This window comes from Halichoerus grypus, chromosome 6, assembly GCF_964656455.1.
Source record: "Halichoerus grypus chromosome 6, mHalGry1.hap1.1, whole genome shotgun sequence".
NCBI lineage: Eukaryota > Metazoa > Chordata > Mammalia > Carnivora > Phocidae > Halichoerus > Halichoerus grypus.
The window spans coordinates 160,666,352-160,684,987 of NC_135717.1; the positions used below are offsets into that span (position 1 = coordinate 160,666,352).

Here is an 18,636-nt window from a genome sequence, read left to right on the forward strand (position 1 = left end):
TCTAAATACTCTCCATGTTTTAAGTTGTGTTTATGTTCACATGTGTGTACTATCTTTACTGGGGAGTGGGGGAGAGACAATGGGGGGAACCAGGAAATGATTACTATTGTGGATACTTTCTGCTTTTATTCTCCACAATGGAAGTCTTCAAACATAAGTAATTGAAAAATGATTTTCAGTTTTGTATAGGGATGAAACCAATAGCAATACATCAGAAAAAATGGGAAAGTCAAGAGGCTGAAATGCAAGACACCAGTGCAGTAATCCAAGCTTGGGTGGCGAACACTCTGGTTTTCTTCCAACCCACGGGCTATGCCTTTGAGTACGCTTGCTGGGTACTCTTCATCTTCTTGACCCTTCAATTTTGGAGTGCCCCAGATTTAAACTCTTAAATCTCTTTTCATCTCTATCTATACATATGCCCTTATTGCATGACTTTAAATGCCCTACGTATGCTGGTGATTCCAAACTACATACTTAACATTTTCACTTGGATGTCTAGACTTACATGCAACCAGAAGAAACTTGTTTCTTCTCCATTCGGTGGCTCAAGGTCAGTCTTGACTCTTCTTTCTCACACTCTTTTCCAACAAACTGGCTCTTTTTTTCAAAATTTGACCACTTTCTTCTTAAAAAGTAAGTCAAATCATGTCTTTGCCTTGCTCAAATCCCCCACTGATAGTCTATCTCCGTAGAATCTGAGACTTATCATAGTCCTCAACAAAGTCCCACATGAACTATCCCCTGCTCTCTGTCCTCATCTCCACCTCCTTTTTATCACACAATTAATACCCAATGTACTCAATTAAATGCAGTGCATGCTACTGCTTTGTCAATTACGGAGAATGTAAATATGAATTGGCTCCCTGCCTTCAGGTAATTGATAGTCTCATCGAGATGATAAAATATTTCAGAGCCTGACCATATTTTAAAGATCATCCAGTCTAATTTTTTCAATGCAGACAGGTAGAATGACTCTCTTGAGGTTGCACATCAGTTTGCACACTCCTATCTTTTTACTCCATACTCTTCCCACCATGCTATATTTGCTCTCTCTGGTATACATGCCTGTCACACAAGTCTCTGTATTGTTCTTAAAATAATCCGAGTGCATTCTCTCCTGGGACTTCTAAGATGGTTATTCTTTCTTCAAGATGACTATCACCTCATATAGCCACCTGTTCACTATCACGTCATTGAGATTTCTGCTTAAATATTCACCTACTCAGAAGGGGCGCAAAAATAGCAGCCCTCTGATACCATCTATGCACTTACCCTGCTCAATTTTACTTCATATCATTCATCACTACTTGACATTATATACACACCCAAGTATATATTTATTAATTTGCTTTTTGTCCATCTTCCTTTCCTAGAGAGTGAGTTCTATGAGGACAGAGATAGTCTGCCTTGTTCACCATATTTGTTAAATGAAGGACTGGATGAGCAAATAAAAGAACAGATGGATAAGTATGAGAAGTTTAAAAAGTATACGGAAATTTGAGCTAGAATTTGAGCAATGTTAGGAAGGGATAATTTATAATCCCTTCTGAGAGGATCTAAGAGGCCAAAGGTGAAGGAACAAAGAGATTTTGAGTATAAGGCACTGGGAGAAGAGTACTTTCAAAAAGTTGAGGAGCCAGGAAATAGAATAAGTGCTAGAGAGGGAAGTTCAGAAGTTATTTGAGAGGCAGTGGTATGGAAACCTGGGTTTTGCTAAGATTTCAGACTGGGAAAACAAAAGGAGAGAAGAACACAAGGTCAAAGATTAATCCTTGGGGCCTACCCATGCCTAAGTTTGGGAAGAAAAGGCAGACCTTCCTTTCTTCTTCTCTGTAGTTGGTATCTTGGGGGTAGAGGATGTACCTAACTACAGGGGAGCTGGTGGATGGGCCAGGGATGACAAAGAGAGCCCAGTGAGTGGGACACAGAAAGGCTGAGGTGGTGGGAAATGCTCAGGGAGGAAGTGTAAAGAGTCAGTGTCTCTGGGTTGAGCACAACTGGGCCAGTTTGGGCCACCAGAACCAATGATCATGTAGGGCACAGAATGGAAGGTCCAGAGGTGAAGATCAGGTCCAATCTATTTCTAAGAATGGGCATCATTCATTCATTTCCCAAATTTTAGGCTGGAGGGAAGCTACAAAAATTCATGAATAAGATTGGTCTCCTACCTTCAATGATGTCCCAGTCTGTGATCGCAGGAAAAACAGAAGAGAATACTATAAATGAAAGGAAGTGAGGCAGTTGTTTGGGGAGCTGAGCGGGTAGAAGTAATAAAGTTAAGGAAATGAAGCTCATGAGTAAGTGGTGAAGTAACCAAGTGACGAAATGGTGTGAGGAAGTTGACAGAATGAGTGAGAGATTAGCAACCTATAGTTGTAAGGACAATGATAGTGATAACAGTCATATTTTACAGAACTCCCAGTTCCCTTTTGTCTGCTTACATTTCCACCTGCCCACATGTCTGATTCATTCTTCATGTTATATGTGAGAGATAATATTCCCCCTTTATTTATGGAGAAGTATATAGAGGCTCAGAGAAGCAAAGGACTTGCCTAAAGGTTCCCAGTCCCTGAGCCAATTCTCCCTGCACTGTCATGTAGCAAATCTACAAAGTCCTCTGCCAACATCGTTTTATTTCCTAATAAACCATACCCAGATTTTATTGGCCTGTTTCAAGGATAGCCTTACAAAATCTTTCCAACAGTTTTAGTGTTTTCTTTTTTTCCTGGAATTTTATCCAAAAAAAGAACATGGCGTAATAACCCAATTCTAAAGCTAACATCAGCCTCCTTTGTGCCTAGAACCCGAATTTCATCAAATGTATCTCTTTAACTCACACCCTATGTTAATAATTAAAGTTCCCACCACATAATTTCCATGGGTGTTTTTGTTTGGATTGCCCAATAGTTGATGTCCAGGGACACTTCCCCCAAACAAGGCTTTGAAGTATGTGTCCTCTTCTCTCCAGGAACAAAATGTTAGAAATTATCCAGTCCAGGTTCCTCAAATTACAGACTGCACCTAAGGTTATCAAAGATTTTAGTGATATTCTCAAGGTTCCAGGGCTGAGACCATTTTATTAAATCCACATACTTGTAGTTTTGCATTTTTATTGTCATCTATATGCCCAATATATAAAATCATGAAATATAATTGATCAGGGATTACTGAGTTTAACACGCTCATTTTATAAGGTAGGAGATAAAGGTGCAGAGCAGCTAAGTGATAAGTCTGATTTCACAGGGGGAATCAGCAAAAACTGACATCCAGACCTCCTCATTCCCTCTCTGGACATTTTGCATAGGAGAGTGCTTCTCTGAATACACTCCACGGACATCTTCCCGTGTTAAAGAAAATCTACTTCCCACTCTAACTGGACTAACTGTATCATGATTTCTGGTAGTCACTCAGGAAACTTAAAGAAGGCCTGAGAACCTTCTGAGTCCTGACATTATCATTTTCTCATGTGGGTTTGAGTACCTCAAGCTATGAGAAGACGAATTTTACCTCTGCCCCCATATCGTATACCTTTAAGGGAAAGCAACTGAAGAGTCTTTGTAACTTTCATTAGATTTCCTTCCCTTGTTCATTTTCTCAAGTCAATAGCTTCCATTAAACAAGTGCTCCTTCCCTCCTTAAAGCCTGTTTCCTGTGATTCCCTCCTGTGCCAAAAGAAGGCAACAGAGGCTGGCAACACTTGCTCCTCATTTTTTATGCCTCCTAATCACTGTCATGGTTCCCTTTGCTGCTTTGGTCTCATGCTCAACATTCTCTCATCATGTCTTACCTGATTGGCTCACTGCAGGAACTCCCACACACTCACTTATTGTGCCTATTGTAGATAATCACAGATTTGGGAAGCAAATGAAGAGATGATGAATCTGCGTAAAGGGGAGCATTCTATCTGTGTTTCCAAATGTTTTCACTGTTTTCTTCCCTACTGGATAATACTCTTTTGGGAACCAGAAAATATTTTCAAATATACATTGTATAAGAAGTGGCTGAGCCAAATATCATTCTCAATGGGGAAAAACTGAGAGCTTTCCCCCTAAGGTCAGGAACACAGCAGGGATGTCCACTATCACCACTGCTATTCAACATAGTACTAGAAGTCCTAGCCACAGCAATCAGACAACAAAAAGAAATCAAAGGCATCCGAATCGACAAAGAAGAAGTCAAACTCTCACTCTTTGCAGATGATATGATACTTTATGTGGAAAACCCAAAAGACTCCACCTCAAAACTGCTAGAACTCATACAGGAATTCAGTAAAGTGGCAGGATATAAAATCAATGCACAGAAATCAGTGGCATTCCTATACATCAACAACAAGACAGAAGAAAGAGAAATTAAGGAGTCGATCCCATTTACAATTGCATCCAAAACCATAAGATACCTAGGAATAAATCTAACCAAAGAAGCAAAGAATCTGTACTCAGAAAACTCTAAAATACTCATGAAAGAAATTGAGGAGGACACAAAGAAATGGAAAAACGTTCCATGCTCAGGGATTGGAAGAACAAATATGGTGAAGATGTCAATGCTACCTAAAACAATCTATACATTTAATGCAATCCTTATCAAAATACCATCCACTTTTTTCAAAGAAATGGAACGAATAATCCTAAAATTTGTATGGAACCAGAAAAGACCCTAAATAGCCAGAGGAATGTTGAAAAAGAAAAGCAAAGCTCGTGGCATCACAATTCCGGACTTCCAGCTCTATTACAAAGCTGTCATCATCAAGACAGTATGGTACTGGCACAAAAACAGACACAGAGATCAATGGAACAGAATAGAGAGCCCAGAAATGGACCCTCAACTCTATGGTCAACTAGTCTTCGACAAAGCAGGAAAGAATGTCCAATGGAAAAAAGACAGTCTCTTCAATAAATGGTGTTGGGAAAATTGGACAGCCACATGCAGAAGAATGAAACTGGACCATTTCCTTACACCACACACAAAAATGGACTCCAAATGGTTGAAAGACCTCAATGTGAGACAGGAGTCCATCAAAATCCTTGAGGAGAACACAGGCAGCAACCTCTTCGACTTCAGCTGCAACAACTTCTTCCTAGAAACATCGCCAAAGGCAAGGGAAGCAAGGGCAAAAATGAACTATTGGGACTTCCTCAAGATAAAAAGCTTTTGCACAGCAAAGGAAACAGTCAACAAAACCAAAAGACACCCGACAGAATGGGAGAAGATATTTGCAAATGACATATCAGATAAAGGGCTAGTATCCAAAATCTATAAAGAACTTGTCAAACTCAACACCCAAAGAACAAATGATCCAATGAAGAAATGGGCAGAAGACATGAACAGACATTTTTCCAAAGAAGATATCCAAATGGCCAACAGACACATGAAAAAGTGCTCAACATTGCTCGGCATCAGGGAAATCCAAATCAAAACCTCAATGAGATACCGCCTCACACCAGTCAGAATGGCTAAAATTAAGAAGTCAGGAAACGACAGATGTTGGCGGGGATGCGGAGAAAGGGGAACCCTCCTACACTGTTGGTGGGAATGCAAGCTGGTCCAGCCACTCGGGAAAACAGCATGGAGGTTCCTCAAAAAGTTTAAAATAGAGCTACTGTATAACCCAGCAATTGCACTACTGGGTACTTACCCCAAAGACACAAATGGAGGGATCCGAAGGGTATGTGCACCCTGATGTTTATAGCAGCAATGTCCACAATAGCCAAACTATGGAAAGAGCCAAGATGTCCTTTGACAGATGAATGGATAAATCTCTTTTCTAGCCCCTTTCTTTTAAATATGTGGTATATATACAATGGAATATTATGCAGCCATCAAAAGGAATGAAATCTTGACATTTCCAACGACATGGATGGAACCAGAGGGTATTATACTGAGCGAAATAAGTCAATCAGAGAAAGACATGTATCATATGATCTCACTGATATGAGGAATTCTTAGTATCAGGAAACAAACTGAGGGTCGCTGGAGTGGTGGGGGGGTGGGAGGGATGGGGTGACTGGGTGATAGACATTGGGGAGGGTATGTGCTATGGTGAGTGCTGTGAATTGTGTAAGACTGTTGAATCACAGACCTGTTGCCTCTGAAACAAATAATACAATATATGTTAAAAAAAAAAAAAAAAAAAGAAGAAGATAACAGGAAGGGAAAAATGAAGGGGGGGAAATTGGAGGAGGAGACGAACCATGAGAGACTATGGACTCTGAGAAACAAACTGAGGGTCCTAGAGGGGAGGGGTTTGGGGGATGGGTTAGCCTGGTGATGGGTGTTAAACAGGACATGTACTGAATAGAGCACTGGGTGTTATACGCAAACAATGAATCATGGAACACCACATCAAAAACTAATGATGTAATGTATGGTGATTAACATAACATAATAAAATAAAATAAAATAATCACTGAAAAAAAAAAGGAGTGGCTGAGCACCCATGTTTTGGAGTCAGACTACCCACATTCATAGATGTAACTCTGTGATTCACCACTTTGTATTCTATGACCTTGGGCAAGTTGCTTACTTTCAATAAATCTCAGTTTCCCATCTCTCAAATACAGAAGTTAGCAACTACATTTTAGGTTTGTTGTGTAAATGAAGTAAGAAGTAAGAATGCCCATAAGGGGTTAGCAGAGTGCCTGGCATATGGTAACTGCTTCATAATTAATGAAGTCCCACTTCACATATCTGGCCCTGTTCTATGGCTTTACACATGTCATTTAACTCTTACCACAACTTTTTGTGGTATCATCATCATCCACAAAAAGTCCCTCATTTTGCAATGAGGAAACTGAGGCACACAGAGTTGTACAACATATGTAAGATCTTGAAGTTAGCAGTGGCAGAACCAGGGTTTGAAGTCAGGCTTTCAGGCTCCAGAATCTGTGCTTTTAACTCATATTTTGTACCACCTCGAAACAAAGTCCAATCTGGTAACCACAAGAGGAATATTACACGTAACTCTCTTGGGACTCGGGTGCCAGTAAGAAAATGCCACCATTCACATTGGAAAATGATGTCACTGTGAGTAATCATTATTCATCACTTACACTTGAGGTGGAAACAGGTAAGTCTGTTTTCTAATAGCACCTGAGGTCCAGTAGAAGTTATGCTAAAAGCCAGCAGTACAAGAATTCTCCCTACCCTTGCCCCTTGCTTGCTCCATTTTAGTTCATCATTCAACAGTTTATGGGAATGTGCCCTGAACTGTATAAAGTAACCTCCTATTGAGATAGTACCTGCCTGAAATATACCTTTCAAGTAAAGGCAACAGAAGACACATTTCTATAAAGAACTGTTGGATGGAGATTCACATGCTGCTTTATAATGGAATGATGACTACCAAGAAGGAAAAAATATGGCAGCCTGGTCCCTAGAAAATCAAGCTCAGCTTCTGACACAGTATGCCCCCTGATGTTTAGTGAGATGCTTCTATTCCTAAGGTAAAATGGGCCTCTATAAAGAAAATAGCAGGATGCTCTCCACATACATAAAGCATATTAGGGCCTTTAACCAAAAGTCATCGCAAAGCACCCCGCTACAGCTACCAAAGGGAAAACCGATCTTCTTATTCTATATGACCCTTTCTAACTCCAGATTTCCAGAGAGCTAAAGAAAGATAAGGACTCGCAAGAAGCTAAAACTATCTGAATAATTTTTGGAGACAAAGCTTCAGAAACAGGAAAGCAGTTCCAAAAGAGGAAAGAAACATCTTTTAAAGTACAGAACTGCCACCATGAGACTTCCAGAGAAACACTCCGAAACCCTGAGGAAAGACTGACTTTCTCATACAAGCAATCAGATAATAAGACTCCTTTAAGAAGCACAGAATAGTTAAATTCGTCACCATAATTTAATTGTACAGGTTATTAAAGAGCAGTTTGCCTCCTCTCTTTCTCCGGCGCTGCTTTTGTGTATTAAACTCAGACTAATCAAATTGGGGATTCCAAGAGTACTGTATTAGTCATCCCCATCCCTTTTAATTTGTTTAATGGCCTCCTCTGTGTGTGTGTGCGTGTGCATGTGCGTGTGTGTGTGTGTGTGTGTGTTCTGACTGGCTGTACATCGTTTAGCTTTACCACGACATGTAAATAAAGAATGGATAGGGAAACTTTTGCAGAAAAGAATAAAGCGTGTCTCCATCCTAAAGTTACATTTGATGCTTGAGTCATTCATGGGACGTGTCCTGCAAGCAACGGTGCTTATTATTTCTGCTTAGCGGTCTCCAGACACAGGAGAAGAGAGAGGGCGAAGAAAGGAAGGAAGGAAGAAAGAAAAGGAGTCTGAATTTACACTCACCGCTTCAAAAGCTCTTTTGTACTCAGCCAACTTCTCCTGGCTGAAGACGCAGTATTTGCCAAAAAGTCGCCTGCAAGAAAGCACACAACAAAACTATAAAACAGTCCATTAAGGGACTCCTTTTCTGCTCATTCCCACCTTCTTTTAACAATTTTCCTTTGACATGAAGGACATATTTTTAGAAAGTGGCACTTGGTGTGGGACAATGCCAACCAGGATTAGAAAATATTCACCTCGTTAGTGAAGTTTTGAGCTCAATTTGGCTGTTTGGGTCAATTGTCTTTTCACCTGGCTCGGGCCACCAAGTCAACGTGAACTAAGAATAGGGAGTTATTTAGCATGTAGAGCCCGTCGGAGAGCAAGCTTCTCGGAGCGGTGGTCTGAGGGGAGTGAGAATGGCTGTCTTGTTTGGGTTGTTGTTTTTAGCTGCTCTTACACATTCAGACTTTCTGTCCGTTCAGCCAGAGAGGCCACGTGTCCAAAACCTGAAAGGGGCTAGTGCTTTAGAGCAACTTGGTTAAACTTGCCTTTTTGTCTGTAGGGGGTTTTTTTGTTTTTAATTTTATTTATTTATTTATTTATTTTCTTATGTTACGATAGTCACCATACAGTACCTCATTAGTTTTTGACGTAGTGTTCCATGATTCACTGTTTGCGTATAACACCCAGTGCCCCATGCAATATGTGCCCTCCTTAATTTTCCATGTGAACAGTTAGGGGCATTTCCTGGACAGCTTAGGGAATTTTCTCAAATATGAGCTTTTGAAAGTGTTCCTATATAAGTGTTTGAAAGTGCTAAAACACCAGCATAAGTTGTGGGGTGTGGGTGGGAGGGTAGGAAGGAGGAGAAAGTAGAAACAAACAAAGAGTGATCAGTAACTTCTTCCATCCCAGACTGCATGGACACCTGCTGAAAAGTCACAAGTCTAGTGAAATGACTGGTTGAATGTTTTGGTCTCCACGATGCCAACTGGCTGACTTTTCCAATGAACTGACCAGTTGTTTTGGCATCTTTCAGAAACAACTCTGGTTCAATCAGAATTATTTAGAAGTAATTATCCCATTGGTGGATTCTCAAGGCCTTTCTATTTCCTTCCTGGGCACCTGCTTTTTTGGTCCATTTTAATACTAATTAGTACCCCCAACCTTGGGAAGGGTAGTTGGGTTTACTTCAACAAACATTTTATTGAACATTTGTCATGTGCCAAGCACTCCGCTAGCTTCTGGAGATGGAAAAATAAAAAGAGGAGGTTGCTGCCATCAACAAGTTTGGGATTTAATGAGAGACAGACATGATTTCAAAGCGATGCCACATAAAGAAACTCAGAATGGCCTGGGATTCTGTGGCAGAGGCTTTAGCACATTCTGGGCTCCTGCGAATGGCTCTTCAAGGAGGCAAAGACTGGACTGAGTTTTAAAGGAAATGGAGTAATAAGTCAGTTAGCAAAGAATGAGAAAGGAATCTCAGGAAGAAGGAACCACATAAGGAAAGACAAAGAAGCATAAAATAGTGAGATTCGCAGTTCAGGAAACCGGAGCATAAAATGTGAAGACAGAAACGTAGGGGATGGGGTGGAGAAACAGGATAGGTGACCAAACTTCAGAGGGTGTAGCCACCATTTTAAAGCATCTGTGCTTCATCTCAGGGACATCAGGGAACCACTGAAAGGTTACAGCAAGGGTGTGAAGGGGATCAGATCTGAATTGAGTCAGATTTTGTGTACATCTTTAGTCGAATCTTTGGACTTGAAGACCAGATATGAGAAAGAGGTAAGCAGATTATTGCAGCCATTCAGGGAAGAAAGGATGACATTCAGAATGAGATATTTGGTGGTTGGGTTATAGAAGAAGACTTAATGTTTGTAAAGTGTATGGCAGATAAAATTAGCAGGATAAGGGGAAAAGGAGAGGCTAGGATAATTCCAACACTTCCAGCTGGACAGTGTCGTTGATCAATAGAAGACACTCAGAAAGGATAGTCTGAAGGTGGAGGAGGAAAGATGAAGTGACTAAGAAGCATGGTGAGTAATGATGTAATGTATGGTGATTAACATAACATAAAAAAAAAAGAAGCATGGTGAGTTCTGGTGTCCACTGGCCCAGTGGGTAGTTGGGCACGGGCACAGTGAGCTTCCAAAAGCATTTGATTTAAGCCATGTATTCCCAATAAGACCAATGTCTCCCCAAGGGGTGAAAATTTATTCATGGGGAGGGTGGAAAAACATTTAAATATTACCATGGTTTGTATCTCCTCAAAGGATCACAGTACTTAAACATATTTATTGTATATTGGTGGTATTAAAATTTCATGGTGGGGGTTGAGAAGGTAGGTAGTGAGTAAGAAAAAAAAAAAAAACCAATAAAAGCTCTTTGGAAGGACATTAATGAGCCAAAGGTTGGGAAAGACTAACTTAAACCGTGGTTTTTATTGCAGGGTGTTAAAAGCTGATAGAGAGCTGCCTTCAATGGCTGAAATGTGAATCTGGCTTGTGTATTGAAATGCCGATTCCAGGACTCCCACCTCCTAGAATACCGATTCAGAATTCCATATGAGTAGAGCCCAGGAATCTGCATTTTAAATAAACTGACTAATTACTTCTCACTCCCTCCCCTAACCAATTAAAAAATACAGGGATCTGAGGCAGGATTCAGAGGCAATAATATCCTAATGGTGGTATGAATTTGAAAGGAGAAGAAACAGTAGAATTTGGGAGTATGGATCTCATTTGCCAAACCTTAGAGAGGACAACCCATCACTCTTCATAAAAGAAGAAAGACAGAGGCAGAGGGAGCTCTGGCAATGTTGCTATAGTTGTTTCAGCTTGAAACATCGGGGGCCTCTGTAAATTGGAAAGGAGGAGTGAATCCACTGGCAGACACTGGTCTTCATGGGGGGCCCAGCAAGATTAGTTCTACATAAACCCCTGATCGTGCCAGCATGAAGTTCCTCATTCCCCTAGCAAATTCTACTCTGTACTAAGCACTGCCTAAGTTCTGGAATTGTACAATACCCATCAAAAACTCCTCAAAGAAAAAGCATTTATAGAGATTGCCTGTGAGACCTACAATCGATCCATGTATCCACCCCTCAATGAAGATGACCCATCATCTCTTATACCCTTACCCCTACCATCATCCCCTTTCATTTGGGCTGCTGAAAAAGCAAGTCAGAATTACTCACCACCAGTAGCAAGAAGAGGGGACTCAATTATTAGGTGTGTTTTATTAGCCTTTTTCTTACTTCCACTTTATGTCCTTAAATAGAAAGTAAACCCGGGCCCCTGCATTTGTGACTCTTTGAGGGACTCATAAATGAGGTTAAGGCATTATGTTACCTGGAAATTACCAGCTGAGCAGGGATTAGTTATCTGATTGACCCATTCTAGCTTAGGGCAAAACTGCAAAGAAACAGATATTAAATAGATAAATTCTAAAGAAAATGGCATGGGGAGGGGCAGAGCAGGAATAGTTATAGGTCAAGAGAACCATATTCTACCCACTTCTTACCCACATTATAGCATTAGGTGTATTGGCTAACAGTTTCTTAAGCCAAGCAGTGTTTCCACTAAATTGGTTCAAGGATAGGCACTTAACCCCAACTCATCCAGTGAGGGAAAAAAAGGAGACATTTCCCAAAGTTTTGGGGGAAGAAAGAATCTTCCTTTCTTTCAGTTGACTTGGTAGTGATTGGATATGAGATTTGGAGCCAAAGCAGCCATCCAGCTGCTCACAGAAAGTTCCTTGCCTTTCTATGCTGTAAGTCTTACTCAGGTTGCTCTTCCCTAACTCTAATGTGGGGAGCATTCCTTATATCTGGTGGATAAATCTGTCCACTCCTGGGGTTCAGTCAGCAGGCTTATTTACTTCAAACTAAACTATTTCTTTTAACTTAGCCTTTATCTGTAATAAAGGACAGAAGGTAAAATCCTTGCCTTAACATAGTAAGTTGGGACTAAACAATTCAGTTATAGGATAGCTAATTAGGAGACTGATGGATTAATTGGTGAGCTTGAGTAGCTAGCTGGCTGACAGTTCTGGCGTTCCAATTTGTGACCAAAATCTTTCCTGACACCACCTCATTGAGAATGATCAATTCAAAATTTTGTGGCTGGCTGGGACTGGATGGTCACAGCAGCTCCAGACTCTCCCAGCTACTTGATACCTGCTTTTTCATACTGATTCAAGTATATTGACCAGGAGAATCCTGGAGATATAGAGACCCACCCCTCACCTCCCCATTTTCCTAGATGGGGTTACCTGAAGTTATCTTACTTGGGTTTGACCTCCCTTCCACATTCTCCCTCCCCTTGAAACTTGAGAAAGAGGGCTGGACAGAGAACTGACCCCAATCTCTAATCCTGCATGTCACAAGTCATGCTATAACAGGATTTTTATCATAGCTCCCTTAGTTCTCAGTTTCTTTACTTTCTCAATGTGCTTCAGAACCTAGGTAGTGAAAAGAATATTTATTGGGTCCCTGAAGAAGCTACTAAGAAAATGTTGATTTTTAGTTGTGATTGAAGCCAAACAGGTTAATCTTAACCAAAACTTGTGGAAACATGGGCAGTTAAAGCTCATAACTACTTTATGAAGAACTTCCTGTCCAGGTTGATTCTTTGCAAGCCATGATTTTTTCACATCCCTTCTTGAAACTGAAATGGAACCCCTTCTTGGGACAAGAAGACATAAATGAGAACCCCTTTATCTTTTCAAATGGAACCCCTTCTTGGGACAAGGAGACATAAATGAGAAATCACCAATAGTAACATGGCAGTACAATGATAGGTTGAGTTTCCTAAACATAAGAGCATGGGAATTCCCATGCTGAAGAGTATGAGGTAGTTACAAAAGGAAGGGCCCAGTTGCCTGATGTCAGTGATTCTCAACCTTGGGGGTACAGCTCAGGTAAGTGTAAGCAATGTCTACAGAAAATTGAGATGTAGCTCTAGGAAAGATGAGCACCCAACTTTTCAGACCAGAGAAGGGCCAAGGGGTGGAGGGGAAGAGCAGGAACATGTTTTTGGTAGGAAGGGTATAACTGGGGGAAACCCCCCCTCTCAGTATCAGTTCACCTTCCCCCATTAAACTACAAGAGCAATGACGATGATGTCACTCCTTCAGCTCCTCAAGCCAGCTAGATGCGTAGGTCCAGCTCCAACATGAAGGCACAGCTTTAGCCTCTGCCATCTTAAATTCATGCTTACATTCTTGGCCCTGAGAGATGCATAGGGGAAAGGGGAATTAGCACTTTGGCATATGTTAGGGTCAATGGTCTTACTAATGTCCAATGAGATGGCTCTAGGGCACTGCTGGGAGTCACTGCTCTGAGTGACATAGCTCTTAAAAGGTTATGGATAGACCCTAAAACTCTCAATTTCCTTAAATAATCCCATTATAAAACCATCAGTCCATGAACTTATCTAAACCCTTTTGGATCTGTTCATTTTTCCAGACTACATCTGACAGATTTTCTTTGCCGCCTCCTGCTAAGAGTTAATTTTTTTTTTTCCTTTTAACTATCCCAATAATCATGCCTCCTGAAAAGAGATTTCCAATTTAAAAGCTCAGCTGAATTGGAATGGCATTTGTATGTTTTTGCAAAGTGATTTCTTTTTTTCTGTTTAAACAACTAGCACCATTTCCTCATGAATTCAATGGCCAGACTTAAAAGAACTTGAAGCTAAAATGAAGGCAAATTGATCTCCTTGCAAAGAAAATGGTTTCTCCTTCCAGGTACTCTAAATGCTTTTTTTAAAGGAAAGAATAGTACAGGATACCTTCTCATTTCAGAACTAAATGAGACAACGTATTTCACAAGGTATCTGCATCTAAAATACTTTTGCAAGCATAAGATAAACATATTTCACAAGACACACAAAAAAGCACTAACCAAAAGGAAAAAAAATTGATAAATTTTGGTTATTTTAAAATTAAGAACTTCTGAGATGTCATTAAGAAAAGCTAAAGATTGTATTATTGTGGCTCCGAACAGGTCTGTTCTCTTCATGTGCAATGCTTCTCTTTCCCCACCCCATGGATGACAAGCTTAGCTCTGGGCCATGCTTGGTCAAGGAAATGTGAGTGCAAGTGACACATGTCTCTCGTAGGCAGAGGTTTTAAGAGTCATCACGTGATTCGTCATTCTCCCTCTTCCTTCTACTATGACACAAGCAATGTCCCAGATAGAGGTTGCTCCAACCACCTGGGTCCCATCACAGAGCACAGTTGAACCACAATGACATTGTCTTCATCAGCTCAAGGACCACAACAGGTACCAGAGGCTGTGTGGCTTCAAAAACAAACATTTATTTCTCACAGTTCTGGAGGCTGGGAAGTCCAAGATCAAGGTGATGGCATATTCAGTGTCTGGTGATAGCTTTCTCCCTTGTTTGCAGATGGCTGTCTTCTGATTGTATCCTCACATGACAGAGAAAGAGAGAGAGAGAGAGAGAGACTAAGCTCTGGTCTCTTCATTTTCTTGTAAGGTCACAAAGTCCATCATGATGGTTTAACCCTCATGACTTCAACCAAACTTAATTACCTCCCCAAGGCCCATTTCCAAATACCATCACACTGGAGATTAGGGCTTCAACATATGTATTTGGGGGGGTGGGGCACAAACATTCAGTCCATAGCAGACCCATAACACGGACAACTCATTCTTGGTAAACCACTGAAATTTTAGAGGTATTTGTTAGCAAGACATAACTCGGATTATTCTGACTGATACACAGAACTAGCAAGCAACCTGGAAATCCTAAGCGCCACATGAAAAGACCTCAGTAGTGGTGCAGATTCTCATGCAATATGCTTTCCAGAAGCTGCAGGCCCTCCCTTCATTTACATGTTGAAATGCACGCACATACAAAGAGATAATGTGCCATTGCTGATAAACAGACACCACTGCTAAGTTAAGCTTTCCCCGGAAGATCATAATGATAATAATACCCAAGAAGAGAAAAATTTATATAAAATGACAGCCATGATTCGATCTTGCTTAAAAACGCCCCTGCTTTAAAGAGCTTGTCATAGCCCCTCTGCAAGCAAGCTGAGAAATTTCAATTAAACCACTTTCTTGCTCCCACATCTGAAAATGGTCTGTGACTGCCACATAAAGCCACAGTCTGCTTTTTCATCTGGGTCTGTCGCTTAAAACAGTTGCTGGACACAGCTGACACATCTTCTTGAATATCCAGTGTTCACCACCAGCACCACAACGTAAAACAGCTAAGAAAAGAGATTTTCATCACTGGTCCTCCCAGACAAGCTTAATAGAGATTGAAAGAAATGCTCACAGGCTCCATTTTTAACTAGCTTGAACTCTGTGAGATTGCTGGCAAAAACTTGATCAAATCGAACCTTCCGAGGCTGCGGCTCGGTCACATCAGGCCAACATGGAAAGGCTTTTGTTTCAGCCGCGTCCAGGCCTTATCACTTCATTCTGTCACTCATACTTCTCAGTCCACCCACAAATCCTCCAGGATTTATTGCAGATGTAGCAAGCTTGCTGGAAATAATGGTACAAGCAAAGAGGCTAGTTGGCTATCGACTCCAAGCTCTGGGCAATACCAATGGGAAATTGTGTGCACAAAAGGTGCGCTGGGGTGACAAATGAGGAGAGGGCTGGCCCATTGAAGATGCTGGGACTTAGGCAAAGCTGACACACTAATACCACGCCACTAGCTTTATCTGATTACATTCTGGGGCTGGGGGCTCCCCACACCCACCCGCACATTTTCGAGAAAGACACAGGTTGCTTTCTTTGATGTGCAGTGTACCATGAAATGGTAATCTCGAGAATTATTACATTTATATAAACCATGAAGTGTGTTTATGCCCCACAAAAAAAAACAACTTTCATATCCACAATAAATTTGTCTTTACATTGTTAACTAGAGCAAAATGTAAAAGTTAGAGGAAAGCATTAAATTACGACAAAGGGAATTAACACAATTTTTACCAAAAACGAGTCACTTCCTGGCCTTATCTTAAACATGTTTCTCTTAGACTCTGGTCAGACTCAATTTAGGGAAACATTCAGAACAACAGCAATTCCATTCTTCATCCACATTTTTGCAAAAAAAAAATGTGTATGCATTTTCCCACTTGAAGCTTCGAGCAGGGCCATTTTGAGGTAACTTCTTGCGTTCATGTGTGCTATTTTTTACTCAGTGTGTTCTCACCAAAAGCAGGTGGCAATCCTGGGTTCTGGGCGATGTAAAATGGGCTTAGTGTTTGCTCCTCATTAGAAAAGCCCTCAGCCCTTCGAGTGAGGAAGAATTATGCTCATGGACAGAGTTTGTCCCTTTTTTCTAATCTCCTCATTTTCATAGAAACAAAGGGAAATTCTTTTTATCTGAGTCCCAGTGGACTGTTAATGGTTCCAACGGATTTAGTCAAGATGGACTGCTCTTCCTTCCCATTTCCTTTCCACAGTGCTTTTCCTCAAGTTTGGTAAAAAGCAGAGTAAAATGGATAAATGACGACATTTGAGGAACATTAATGCAACTCCCTGATGTGGTTTTGGGGTGAGAGGTTATGGACAGAATGTGAAATGTTGAAATGTTCAAAAATGAACTTTCTTCAGAATGTACTCAATACATCTATTTTATGGAATGACACATCTTCAACTATCTGTCATAAGATCTATTTGACTGGGCAGCCTATTTACCTCACTCAGAAACACAAGAAGTCCTTAAAATTTCAGTGGCTGGTAATTTATTCATTTCACTAGGTGGAATGATACCCATTATATATCCATATATCCGTTTTATGTCTTCATTGTAACACGGACTAAGAGACATAGCAGAGAACAGAACAGACTCCTGCTTTGGTATTTAGAGTATATTATAATTCATTAGAAAGCCATGTATGTAAGCACCTCTCCAGCAAAGCCTCTTTCTCTGGTCTCCATTCGTTAGCTTATGTCACGCAGTCCTTAGGACACAGGATTAATAAAAGATGATTTGCAAGCCAATAAAATTCTACCAGTGTCATCCATTCTTAAAATGCCCTGAATCTGACTCATACCCACAGAACAGCCAGTAGTGAGTCACAGAATTGGGACCGTTTTTCAAAGGAGAGGTCTCGGAGGGCAATCTTTGGAGAAACTCTCGTTCCTGAAATTACCTCTCAGCAGATTGGAGGGGCTCAACATTTCCCTGGTCCCTGATGATCCCTTTGCGTGGCTCTGCCTTGTCTTGCATGACCAAGCAACCCTGTGGGGCTAGCTCAGTCTGTTCAGTAACCACACTCCCAGATGCAGATGGGAAGAAGTGTTTTCTCTGTTTTTGATTTTTAGTGTTCATCCTCCAAACAGTTTCTTTGCCAATGAGATGAAATTTTGCTTTTATCAAAGAACAGCCTCCATACACTTGTTTAATGAGAAAAAATGAACAAGTGTGCTCCAAAACTCCAGCAGAATCCTGCCCCACTCTGTAAAAGCCACCCCTTCCTGGTGTCTCATCTCTCTCTTCTGGATTTCTAAACGACTTCTATCTGAAAATATCTAGCAAACTATTAGGCCCTCCACCTAGAGGCTATGCTTCGCAGCCTCTCTTGCAAGTGGAATGTGAATAGAATGAATGTGTAAAAAGAATACTTCTTACCTTTCACTCTTTCTTCTTTTTCACTCTTCGTTAATAGCTCTATTGAGGAAATTCTATAATTACCATAGAATAAAATTCATCCATTTGGTATTCAGCTTGTTGAATTTTGATAGTTTTACACACTCGTGTAAACTCTACCATAACTACGATAAAGAACATTTCCATCACGCCCAAAAGATCCTTCATATTCTTTGTAAACAATCCACTCCTTCAAACTTTGGCCCAAGAAATCTGCTTTTTATATAGTTTTTTCCTTTTCTAGAATTGTGTGTCAATGGTATCATACAATATATAGTCTTTTGTGTTTGATTTTTTTACTTCACACGCAGTTTTGAGATTCATCCTTGTGGTTGTGTGCATTAACAATGTAGTGTTTTCTGTTGGAAAGTGCTTCATAGTATGGATATACCAGAGTTTACTTATTTCTTTACCAGTTAATGGACATTTGGTTGTTTCCAGGTTTTTGCTTCTATGAATAATGCTATGAAAATTTGCATACACTCTTTGTATGGACATTTAGATAATATTTCTCTTAGATAATATTTAAGAATGAGAGTGCCAGGTTATGTGGAAAGAACATGTTCAACTTTATAAGAAAATTGGTAAACTCTTTAAAAAATGACTGTAGCATTATGTATTCTTACCAGCAACATATGACAGCTGTGGTTGTTCACCAATACTTGGTATTGTCCGTCATCTTACTCTAAAATTATAATATAGTGTCTCTTAT

General features: G+C 40.5%; 1 long non-coding RNA gene across 1 annotated transcript in view; it reads right to left on the minus strand.

The window, feature by feature from the left end:
- Positions 1 to 8,641, minus strand: part of LOC144382164 (uncharacterized) — a 162,670-nt gene extending 154,029 nt beyond the window's left edge. The window contains exons 1-2 of the long non-coding RNA XR_013448602.1: positions 8,532 to 8,641; positions 8,299 to 8,368 (exon numbers count right to left, since the gene is read on the minus strand). This is a non-coding gene — a long non-coding RNA (uncharacterized LOC144382164). The remainder of the gene's footprint in view (positions 1 to 8,298; positions 8,369 to 8,531) is intronic.
- Positions 8,642 to 18,636: the final 9,995 nt, after the last annotated feature.